The 12,618-nt window shown below is 46.6% G+C and overlaps 1 protein-coding gene across 1 annotated transcript in view; it reads left to right on the forward strand.

The window, feature by feature from the left end:
• LIN28B (lin-28 RNA binding posttranscriptional regulator B) overlaps positions 1 to 12,618 on the forward strand; it is a 694,462-nt gene that overhangs the window by 298,524 nt on the left and 383,320 nt on the right. The gene's annotated exons all lie outside the window — the stretch shown is intronic.

Consider the following 12,618-nt stretch of genomic DNA (forward strand, 5'->3'; position numbering starts at 1 on the left):
CACCCGTAGTTGACATGCTTCATCATATGGGTTCCTCCTTACCAGTAGGAAAACCTAGTCCCACTGGGAGCTACGACTTCTTCACTGTGATAAAGGAGCTGAGAGATGTTTTATTGCAGTTATTCCGAGGGATGGATACTAAATCCCATATGTGAGTCTTAAGGGGTAGTAAGGGTGCTGCGCAAAAAGAGGGGGAAATGATTTTTATAAGAAAAAATTGTGAGAAGGAAGTTAAAACTGACTAGGTAAAATGCAAAACCTCGAATTTATTCTAGTGCTCTGCCTGACAGGATTAAAAAGCAATGCAAATCAGTAGTATAGATTTAAAACTACTATTAGGACAAGGTCGACATGTTTCCGCCGTATGATCAGATTCCTGTATGGGTGGCTTTCTTCAGGACCAACTATGATGACTAAATATTATTTGCTGCTGCTAATATATTATGTGAATAAGAAAAGATGATACAAAACCGGTATTCCTGCGCCCTTTTGTCAGGTAATACATGGAGTATCTGAAAGATCAAGAAGCGAGAAGGACAGAAAAATAGAAAATCATTTTAGGTGCTTACTACTGACATAATTTCTTATTGTCAATAGCCTTACTTATCAATAGTGGATAATGGTACACTTACCCTCAATAGTAGGATAATCAAACCTCACCTCAACCTGGCAGGCCGCTCAGGGAAGAAGGCCCCGCTCTGTGGGGAATAAATTATATAATAATGGTGACTCAGCACTAAAACACAAAAGACTGAAAACAGTTCTGTAGGGGTAACTCTAATGCTCCTGTGTACTCTATAATGCCAAGTTATCACATTGTCGAATATGTTACAATATTTTAGCTCAAAAGATTACAAACAGGCTTTTAGATATAAAAGCCATTGATCACAAAAACTTGAAAAACCTTTTCTTTGTAGTGTATATATATCTCACCTGCTTCATAAATTATATTTATTCATATCCTCTGAGAGCCTTAGCGAAGTCTTTAAAAGTGCAGACTTAATGAGAGGGGAAAAAAATAAAAACAAAAATAAATAATGATTACGGCATTGGCTAAGACTAAACCCAGTTGTCTATGGGTAATGCAGTTTTTTCAGTTTTTATACTGGGTTACAGTACTTTACAGAAATTGTGAACTGGAGAGACCAGTACATCTCCTAGTATTAATTGTATATGTCAAAAATCACTATTTCGGAGTGCCAAATTTCCAAAGGTCAGAGAGAGGGAAGACAAACTCTCTACTCCCTTTCTCCTGGTCATCCACACAAAAGGAATCGTGCAGCAATGTATTTTAAAACCAACCTTAACTAGACTAACTGCCACCATAGTCTAACTATTTTTTATGCTATTGAAGCCCAGTCACTTACCTGTCCGTTGATACCTCTATGCAGTAAGAGCTTGCCCCAGGAGGTACCGACCTGACAGTAGTGCTCGTTTTTATAGGGCTCTTTTTGCAGTGGCGCGAAAGAGCCGGCAAGTTCTTAGGTGGCCTGCACACTGCCTGTGCATCCCAACACCATTGCGCATGAGCAATGGTGGTTTGCTTTTAGTGGCCAATCTGCACCGTGAAAATGTGCTTTGTTATACCACGCATGCGCAGATGTAAAACATTGCGCATGATTTTTTAAGACCTGTCCAGGTGCCAGGCTCATGGGTGGGTCAGAATTTTTTGCCGGGTCGGCGATCCTTGAGTATTACTGTCGCTCCTGGCAGGAGGGACCTTGGTGTAGCTTACGCTTGGCGCTGGCTTGTTCGTTACGTCGTTCCTGCCTAGCCTGGGTTCCTTGAACATGGTGGATGTCTCCACCCGATACGTGGGGATCAGGTCTCTCTGTGGTTCGTTGAACATGAGCATCCAGGATGTTTGGAGCATCGTACAGTGCGGGTACTGCTGTACTCCAGAAGGAATGAGTTGAGGCGCTGTTCGGGGTCCGCTTGTTCTGCCATGGCGATGCGTAGCATATTGTTTAATGTCCTCATGAACCCTTCCACATCCCCATTGGCCTGGGGTCACTGAGGGGTGATCCGCGGGTGACTGATTCCCCGCTGTTTGAGAAATGTGGCGAACTCCGCTCCATGGAACGGTGGTCGATTGCCGCTCCTAATTTCTGTAGGGAAGCCAAACGTTGAAAATACTTTCTCCAGGACGGGTGCCACATGAGTAAGGCAGTCGACTGGATGGTTTCCACTATGAGGTACTTGGAGTCGGTGTCCAGCAAGACGAGTGTGCTTTTCCCTCCTGGGAAACTCCCAAATTCTATACTCACTTTCGACCAAGGGGCGGTTCAATCTTTTTCCGTGATCACCGGGGCAGGACGCTCTGGCATACTGGTCATCTGGCAGGCATGGCAGCGACATACCAGGTCCTCAACATTGTTTACAGCTATGGAAACCAGATCTTTTCCCTAATTCTGGCTTTCATCGTGGTGGTGCCCTGGTGACCGCCATGGGCCAGCTGGATTGCTTGTTGTCTCAACGCTTGGGGGATCACTAAAAGCAGGCCACGCTTGAGTATTCCGTCTTAGGTGACGCTCAGCTTGCTTCTCACCTTCCACATTTTGGTCGGTTCCTCCTTGTCTTCTGGCACCCACACGTTCGCTTGTCGGAGGTAGTCTTTCCATGATCCATCCTGGACTGCTTGGAGAATCCTGGTGTATATTGAATCTTGTTTGGCTGCTTTCTTGGTGCCTTCAATTGTCATTGCCTGTGGGCATGCTGCGACTGAAATTATTTGGATATGTTGTTCTGACCCTTCTGTCCCGTCCGTCTCCTCCCCCTTGTGAAAGGTCTCGGGATAAGAAATCCGCTGGGTTCTTAGCTCCAGGTCGATAGACCACTTCCATCTGGTAGGGCTGGAGTTGGATAGCCAATCGTTCGATCCGTGGAGGCGGGTGAGGAGCGGAACCCTTAATAATAATAATACTGAAGTTTTATTTAGCGCGAACAGCTACCTCAACAACAGCACTCAATCAGCAAGCAGCACATGCGGGATGGTATCGGGAGCAGGAGACCTGCTTAATTATTGTTAAAAAGCCATGTCTTCAGTGCTTTTCTGAAGCTGGACACTCTATCTGCATGACGGAGGAGCACCGGCAAGGTATTCCACATTTTTGATGTTCTAGCCGAGAATGGTTGATGTTCTAGCCGAGAATGGTCTACACCCCAGCTGGGCTTTCGCAAAGCGAGGGACATGAAGCAGGTTCTGAGTGTTTGAGCGCAAAGATCTAACCTGCTTATAGCAGCGGAGTCGTCGTTTGAGATAGCTCTGGCATTTTCCCTTCAATAAGCCGTAGGCCAGGGTCAGTACTTTGAATTCTATTCTTTTTGCTACCTGGAGCCAGTGCATATCCTGTAGGTGCGGAGAGACAGGATGCTTAAAGGGGATGCGTCTGAGTCTCACAGCCGCATTTTGCACCATCCGCAAAGTCTAATCGAATAGTTAGGCAGGCCAAGATATAAGCTGTTGGCGTAGTCCAGCCTAGATGTTACAGTGGCATGGACTACAGATTTACAGCAATCTTCTGGTAGCAGATGCAAGAACTTAAAGGTTTTTTAGTTTACTAAAACAGCCAGCGAAAACCTGTTGAATTTGGGCCGAGAAAGAAAGATCGGCTTCCCAACTCAGCCCCAGATTTTTAATGCTAGAACTGGGGGAGGATGGAGGACCCATTTCTGAAGGCAACCACAAATCTGTCGCCGGCACTGGGCCCTTTCCAAAAAACATCACCTCCGTTTTTCCTGCTTTAAGTTTAAAGTTATTTAAGTTCATCCAGAGAGCGATTTCGCGCAGGCACCCTTTAAAATTCTTAAACATCTCTACCGTCTGCTCCTGATAAGAGAAAACCAAGTGTGTGTCATCAGCGTAGGAAATTGCCTTAACACCCCATTTGGCAATCAAGGAGATGAGAGGAGCTACGCAGACATTAAAAAGTGTACCTTGAAGAGGGGAAACGTCGATTGATGGTCGGTTACGACGGTGAAGGGTTGGCCACTCAGGTACAGGTAGAAGTGATCGCATGTCCACTTGATGGCGAGTGCCTCCCGCTCAATCTGAGTGTACTTGGCTTTGGTGGGGGTCAGAGACTTGCTGGCAAACAATAGGGCAACCCATTGCCCTGGCTCCTGTTCATGGGCCAGCACCGCTTCTAGCCCTACCGGGCTGTTGTCCACCAGTAGGGCGGTGCACTTTTCCGGGTCAAAGTAAGCAAGCGTGGCTTCTCCCAAGAGTGCGCCCTTGATGTTCTGAAATGCCTCCTCTTCGTGTTGCACCTAGGTCCACTTGGCGTCCGCTTAGGTGAGAGCTTGCAGCGGGTTGCGAGGTCCTAATGAACCTCCCACAGTAAGTGGCCATGGCAAGGAAGCTTCTTATTTCTGTAGGTGTGATGGGGGCGGGTGCACTTCGGATCGCCTGACACTTCTGTGGGTCCACCTGGATACCCTCCTGATTGCAAATGTACCCGAAAAACTCCAGTGAGGGTTGGAAGAATAAGTATTTCTCCTGGTGCAATGTCTAGCCATGCTCTCTGAGGTGGCTCTTGGTGTTTCTCAGGTGTCTGTGATGGTCGGCTGCAGTGGCAGAGTGGATCCAGATATCGTCATTACGTTGAGGACTCCAGGTAGGCCGGAGAGCAGCTCGCGGATGGTGATCTGGAACACCTCTGCCACCGAGGATATTCAGAAGTTTAGCAGTTTGTACTGCAGCAGCCCCAGATGATTGCTGAATGTTGTAATATATCGTCTCACTTCTGCCAAGGGCAGCTCGTGATACCCGGTTCTAAGGTCTAACTTGGAGAACCAATGGGATCAGTTGGCATCAGCAATTATGTCGTCCTTGGTGGGCGTGATGTGGCGCTCTCGCTTGATGCCGTGATGTGGCAGCCTCATGTCAATGCACAGGCGTATTGCCTCCAGTTGTTTGGGCTTCTCCGCGGTCACCATCTGGGACACCCATGGCGTTGGCCCAGAGATCTTCTCAATTACCTTTGCCGTTCCAGCTTTTCGAGTTCATTTTCCACTAGAGGCCTCCGGTGGAATGGAATCCGTCAGTGTTGTAGCGCCACAGGGGGACCATCTTGTCAATGTGTAACTTGATGGGTGCACACTTGAGGCACCCTAGTCCTTGGAAGAGCTCAGGAAACTGGTCCACATGGTTCCTGTAGAAATCTCCACTTTTGAACAGGCTGTTTTTAATGAGGTGGAAAAAATATCCCCTAAGAAGCCTTTCATGAATCTCACCAAACAAGAAAGTGTTGCACTGAAAAATCTACAAAACTCCGACACCATTATCATAAAACCAGCTGATAAGGGCGGAGGGATAGTCATCCAGGATAAATCAGCTTACCAAACAGAATGCCTCAGATTACTGGGTGATCACTTGAATTATCGCAGACTACCGATGGACCCCACAGATGACCTCAGGGGAGAGATCATATCACTTGTGGAACATGGAGAAGCAGAAGGCTACCTCTCCAAACAGGAGGCGGATTTTCTGTGCAAAAGCGAAGGCAAGATTCCCTATTTTTACACGCTGCCAAAACTGCACAAAAACAAAATTCCACCACTAGGGAGACCCATCGTCTCAGGGATTGGTTCATTACTTGAACCCCTGCCCTGTTTTTGTGATGTCTTTTTCAAAACAATGGTCCAAAAAACCTGCACATACTTACAGGATACAAAAAGTGTATTACGCCTCCTTGATGAGCTGACCGTGGATGATGACACCATCTTGGTTAGCTTTGACATTGAGAGCTTATATACAAGCATTCCTCAAGACGCTACCTTGGAGGTACTCAAAAGAGCTCTGGAAAAAGAAGATTGGACCTCAAGAACCCCAAGAGAATTCATCTTAGAATGCGCAAGACTGGCCCTGAAGAAAAACTATTTCCAGTATGAGGACAAGATCTTTCTCCAAACAGGGGGCACTTCTATGGGCAGTACTTTTGCTCCCAGTGTAGCGGGTGTGTACGTTTATGATTTTGAAGAGAAGTACATCCTGAGCCAGCAAAACCCCTACAGTTCTAATATCTTACTTTGGAGAAGATATATAGACGATGTGCTGACAATCTGGAAAGGAAGTGAAGACACGCTATTAAGCTTCTTCAACTGGATTAACACTAGAGATGAACATTTGAAATTCACATATGTAAAAGACTTAAATTCATTGGTCTTTCTGGACCTCACCATAACGAAAACCAATGGTAAACTATCAACTGCCACCCACTATAAACCCACAGCCAAAAACAATTTACTCCGCTTCGAAAGTTTTCATCCTAGACCCCTACGGGAAAACTTACCATATGGGCAATACCTACGGCTACGCAGAAATTGCAGCGAACTTGATGATTATAAACACCAGGCCCAGGATCTCACAACCAAATTGAAGAATCGGGGTTACCCCAACAAAATCCTGAATAAGAGCCAAAAACGAGCCCGCAATCAACACCGAGCGGCCCTCTTAGAGGATACAACCAGAACAGAAGAGGAACCTCCATTAACATGTGTTACAACATATAACACGATTTCCAATGACGTAACAAAAATTATAGGAAAACACTGGAGCATCCTCAACACTGGAAATGTACATTGGGAAAAGCCCCTTTTCTCATATAAAAGGGCTAGGAGCATCAGAGATGCAGTAGTAAACACCAGACCAAAAACCACTATAACGGAGAATGAGTCTGTTTTGAACATATGGGGCCTGCCAAAAGTGACAGGACACTACAAATGCGGAAATTGCAGCGTCTGCCCCTTTACTAACAATGCTAAAACATTGCAACTAGAACCCAACAAAGTATGGACGATCAGGGGGCATACGAATTGTAACAGTGAAAACGTGGTGTATCTGCTAACATGTCCTTGTGACCTCAGATACGTGGGCATGACTGGCAGAAAAATCAAGACACGCATTGGTGAACACAGAAGCACCATTAGGTGCAAAAAGACCAACACAAAGCTTACCGAACATTTCCTGTCGGCTGGCCACAGCGCGGATGACATCCGCTGGACAATAATAGAACAAATAAGACCAGGAACCAATGTAAACCAACGCCTTTTTGAGAAAGAACAAAGGTGGGTTTACAGACTTGCCACCTATAAAACTGGGCTCAACGATAACATCCCATGGAACTCAGTAATGGGGTAATCTAACCCCGTTAATATGGTGTGTAAGTTAATTCCTCATAAAACCACACTATGATTCCACATATGGTGTGCAAGTTAACTCCTCATAAAACCACACTATGATTCCACATTGAATACAATATTCCAGGCTGAACCGTGTCCTGTTTATTGTTGTTTCTAGAGTCTGATACCTCTTTAGCTCATTTCACATGTTTCCGCTAAATATTGATCTTCCCAAGATCAATAAAACTAATTTTCCCTCTCTGGAAGGCGCGACTCTCCCTTGAGCTACGTTCGCGTTTACAATCACCTAGACAACCGAAAAACGCCGAACCCCACGTGACCAGCGCGTCACACGCAGCGTCATCGGGCACCACCCCCGAGCCGCGCACCGATTGGTTTACAGGAACTCTCTGAATGGAGGCACGCCTACCCAGGAAGTAACAGACAAACTACTTCTGGACGCCGTTACCGCTACGGGTGACTCCACGGGGCATTTCCGAGTATAGAACCAAGTAGGTTTAAAGGCCTGACGAGCAGAAGCCGCAAGTAAGTGCCCTGAATTTTAGAATAGAGACGTAAATAATGCATCTCGGACCAAGACGCGCCCATTTGCTGCACCAGATTAATGGGATACAAACCTCTTGATTTGCCGCGATTCTTTAGGTAACGGATACCTGCAGTCTTGGCCAACTCGATGCCCATGAGGCGCAAATTGCTGCTTCGAGTGTAAGCAAAACAGTCCCTGAGTGTGTGATGTTTCGAAATGGTACTAAAACTTAGATACCGTTCACTTTCAGAAATGCCTGGGCGTGTTGTAACGCCGCACTAGAGATAGCGATTGCTCTCCCACACCCCCTTCCCCTTGTCACGTGTACCTACAACTAGTGCATTAACTAGTTGTTGGAATCATTTTTAACACCTTTATGCTCCGGTAAACTCCGCCTGAGCACTTCTGTCGACTACCACAGACAGACCACGGGTACGACCTGAAATGTTAGGTGTTCTACTATCACATGAGTACTCACCTAGCACAATAACTATAGTAATATGTACCCTTGTATTGTTATCCCCAGTACGTTTACCCAACCTTTTATATGTTTTCTATTCCACAGGTTTTTCTCCTGAACTCCGGAAAAAGCACTTTTTTACACCAGACCACTATTTATGGTCTGCTTTTGAACGAGGGCTGGACACGCCTTAGCGTGTGTGGACCACCCCGTTCAAACAACACGGTCCTGACGAAAACCAAATAATATTACCAATGGTTGAAACATGTAGACCTATTTTAATTGTCAATAACTCATATAGCACACTACGCTATTTTTATTCTTTTTCACACGTCTCGAAGCACCTAAACCTTCCTAAATAGGCACTGGTGCTACATATATTTTAATAGGGTTCAAGCACTCCAGAATAAATTCTTGGTGTGAGTAGACTTGACCCCTTTTTAATACACTTTTCACAATTATCCTTTGCACATATAAAAATCAAAGAAACCCGCTCCACTGTAACCAGGTGTCGCAGCACACCCTATAGGCACTCGGCCTATGGGGTGGGACCCCAATGATGAAGCATGTCACCAACCAGGTTGGTGAGTGAGGGGTCTTCTCTAAGGACTATGACTGTCCAATATAAAAAGGTTGGGGCAATCTTTTGCTAAACCAGAGCCTTAAGCTCCTGACACAGAAGGAATCTCTTCTTTGTTTATATAAAATAATTTTTTTGCCTATAGGGGGGTACTCCTCCACTGTTTGTTTAATTCTAGTTTAGGGGACCAGGAGTTCCCACCACACATAAGACTGTGCAAACTTCCCTTACTCTCCTTTTTGTTATACACACCAATACATAGTCTACCTGGTGTGCTCGGACGCTCCTGGCGAACAACACCAGCCCTAGGTCCTCAGCAGTGTGACTGCTGATCAGTGTGTTTGCCTCCCGATCTATGACATAAATCGTGGTCATGACCTCTTGTTCTTAGGACCTCACTGGTACTGATATTATTCCCTTTAGTGTTAGTCCCATAGGCGAGTATCTTGGTCCGGGATGGTGTGATTGGTGGCCTGGGTTGGAGGAGGCGGTACTGCTGGAGGCCCATCACGTTCACTGTTGGCACAGGTCTTGCCTTGTGTAGGGCACTCATTTGCCACGTGTGTCTCGCACCTGCAGTACCCGCACCTCACCTTGGACATCTCAGGCCTTGGTTTCTTGGATGTGTCATTCCGTGTCTTCGAGCGGAGAGCATCGGCTTTCTTTACCTTGATGTTCCCTGATCTTTCATGGGTCTTTGTGAGGGCCTGCTCCTTCTCAATGGCTAGAGCTGCGGACAGGTCGTGGGTCCGCGCTAGTAGGAGTATGTTTTTCTATGTTGATCTCTGCCTAGCGTAGAATATGGCCCCTCAGTGTCTTGTCCCGGCACCCTTGAATGATCTGGGGCCTGATTCTTCTGCTGGTCTTGAGCCATGCGCGTTCTGGCTAGCTCTCACAGTGGGACGTAGAATGCGTCGATCGGTTCCCGTTGGCACGCCTAGCGCAGTGAACAGTTCGAAATCTGAGTTGAGTTGACGATCGAAATGAGCATTTAGTGCTGTTACCGCAACGTCATAATCTGCAGCGATTCCTGTATTTGGCAGATGCTTTAACAATTTGACGTTTTCATCCCCGCATAATGGAGGAGTAGTGACCTTTTCACCACTCAGTTGGTCTCCCTTGTGGCGACGAAGTAGTTGTTTAGTCTTTCAATCCAGATCTTCCACCATTGGGACGCTATCAAGTTCACTGAATAGTGGTAGCACCCCAGTGACGGCGTGTTGTACTGGGGCTCCCTGCTGTGGCTGTGCCTGGTTATCATCTGCCATGTTCCTGTTTTATATTTTTCTTTTCCTGTTATGTGGCCTCTGCTTCACCTCCACTTTTGTTTGTTCTGTATCTTCTTTTCTGTTTTGTTTTTCTCTTCTTCCCCTACTTTTCTTCTTTCTGTCCTTTTTTTTATTCTTCTCTCTCCCTTCTTTAAATCGGTTTGCCGGTATTGCCCTTAGCAGCCTCCTCAGGGTTTTGCTTCACAGCCGGGCCACTCTCTGCCACTTGTAGGCTGTCTACATTACAGCGCCGCTATGCGCACATGCCTGGCCTTCCTTCCTTCTCCATGTGGGAGAGGCTGTAGGGCGTGGTGGGCGTCTCCGTGAGGTCGCGCCGAGGCGTGCTCCGGCGCGGGTGACGCAGCTGCACTCCCCGCTTGCATCCGTTCTTCCTGCAGCGCCCTTCTTCTCAGTGTGTGTCACCGCAGGCCAGCCGGCGTCACTCGCGGCGACAGAGGAAACACCGGCCACTAGGCGGAACCAAGGGCTGCTTCGAAGAGCATAGATCATGCCTCCCCTCGTCGCCAGTGTCATGTTCCAGCCTGCACCTTTAGACTGGTCAGAAGACGCCAGGGCCTAATGACATTAACTGGTAATGAAGGTGGGAAAATAACGAGGCAGACACATGCACTAGTGGTTGGGAGATGAACCTCGTGTGGTTCATCCCCTTTTATTTTTAACCCTGCAGGCCACGCCTGGCCCACGGATGTCGTGAACATCATATTCGGCTTACAGGCCGGAACACAAGTCCACTACATGGAGCAGTATTGTTGAGGGATGTGAGTGTAGTATTTATGCTTTGAGTGACCGTGTAAGAGTATGTTGCAGGGAGACGTTTACACCGTGTGAAGGTGACGTGTACCACTTAAGAGGATGGCGTTGTCGCGGTCTCAGAAGCAGGCGTTGTTGATGGAGGGAGTTGCTGCAGATTTGAAGAGAGTGTCCGTGTTGGAAAATTAGGTAGTTGGTGAGGCAGGACACCGAGATGAGGCGAGAGTGCAGTGATGTGGATCTCACTTAGATGGCGACCACTGTCTTGGGACGTCGCGTTGCCGATGGCCCAGGGGAGAAAGATTAACCCACTGCCAGTCTCGAAAATGAGTTTCTTGTCCTCTGTAGTGCTGTGCGTTGGAAGGGCTGTCAGGATGAGCGAGTTGGGCACCTGATAGTAGTGGATGGAGTGCAGAGCTAGCAGTTCATTCGGCGATCACTCTCGCGGCTGGCCAGGCCCCGCCTTATGATGTACTCTTAAGACCAGTTGCCCTGCCTGTCTCCAATTGGTCTGTTCTTGCGAGTTACTTCTCTGCTGCTGAAACCCAAGTCTGCTCCAGTACATGTGTATGGGCAACTACGAAATTTGAGCAACAGAAGGAATGCGTTGCACTGCTCCTTATGCATGATATTAAAATATTTAAAAAGGCACATGAACAAATATGAATGTAAAATACAGCGCACTATGCCTCATTCCTCTAAACATTTTCACAAACTTGGGTATAGTAACAGATGTCAGGATAAGTGCGCACTCTGGTCAGTAACGCCAAGACAAAAGCGATTCTCACATATGCCAAACTATGTTTCAAGAACCTTTCAAATAAGAGCGCCCTAAGGATGTAGCATGCTGCCTTTCAACTTTTAGCTCCACTGTATATAAATGCATTTACAGTACAGGACAATCAGGTGATAAAAGGGCACGTTTAGCTTGACTCTATGGTGCCGGCATAACCAAGGTTCTTTGTAGGAGAGCTCAACAACATAAAGTATAAAAGTGTACAATGATGTTAATGTTCTTCTGTTGCTTTATATGTTTGCCTATTAGCCTAGAACATGCTAGACTGAACAAAGCAATGGCACTACCAAACAATGGTATACAAAAAGTGATGGATGGGATGCTTGAATTAATGTCATCCACTGATGATTACTAAGGGCTGCATCCCTGTTTAATGTTATTTCGCACACCCTGCCACCTCATTTTGGACCCAGCTATTTACAAATGAGTCTTGACCCTGCTCCAGTTGGAACAGTCAAGCGCTAACTGCCCAGATCGTTTTCACCCTTGTTATGGGCTCCCCAGTGGGGTATAGCTTGGTTCCAGTGACCGTGTACATCGGACCCACTTCTGAGCATACCCTTCCCTCATAGAGTGACATAGCAAAGTATACAAAAACTATCAAACTGTACTCCTAAATGAAACCGAAAAATTACATGGATGTTTGAGGAAAAATTGCTTAGCAGGAGTTATGGAAAGTCGCTTAAAAGTAACGCATCTTTAGTGTTTATTATAAAATATTAAGAAACACTACTTTATTTTGGTAACTTTAGTGTATTGCTTTTCAAAATAAAGACACCAGATACTGCATTTTACTTGTTTGTGCTGCACCAGCAATGGATTTAGGCCCGGATCTCTGTACTTGGGTGAATGTTGGGCATTGTTCCAGCATTCCGTCCATCAAAATTTTTGCATTTGTCACCCCGAGTGGCATGGGTATGCCCAGATGTGGGTCCCTTGCTCTCCATGCCACTGGAGTCAAGCTAAACTGGCTGATGAGGTCTGAAACCGGTCCTAGGATGCTTGTTTCCTTTCCAGGGAGGACCTGGCCTGTTCCCATGGGGATCAGGGTCAAGACTGATTTGCATAGGACTG

The sequence above is a fragment of the Lissotriton vulgaris genome, chromosome 6, assembly GCF_964263255.1.
Source record: "Lissotriton vulgaris chromosome 6, aLisVul1.2, whole genome shotgun sequence".
NCBI classification, from domain to species: Eukaryota; Metazoa; Chordata; class Amphibia; order Caudata; family Salamandridae; genus Lissotriton; species Lissotriton vulgaris.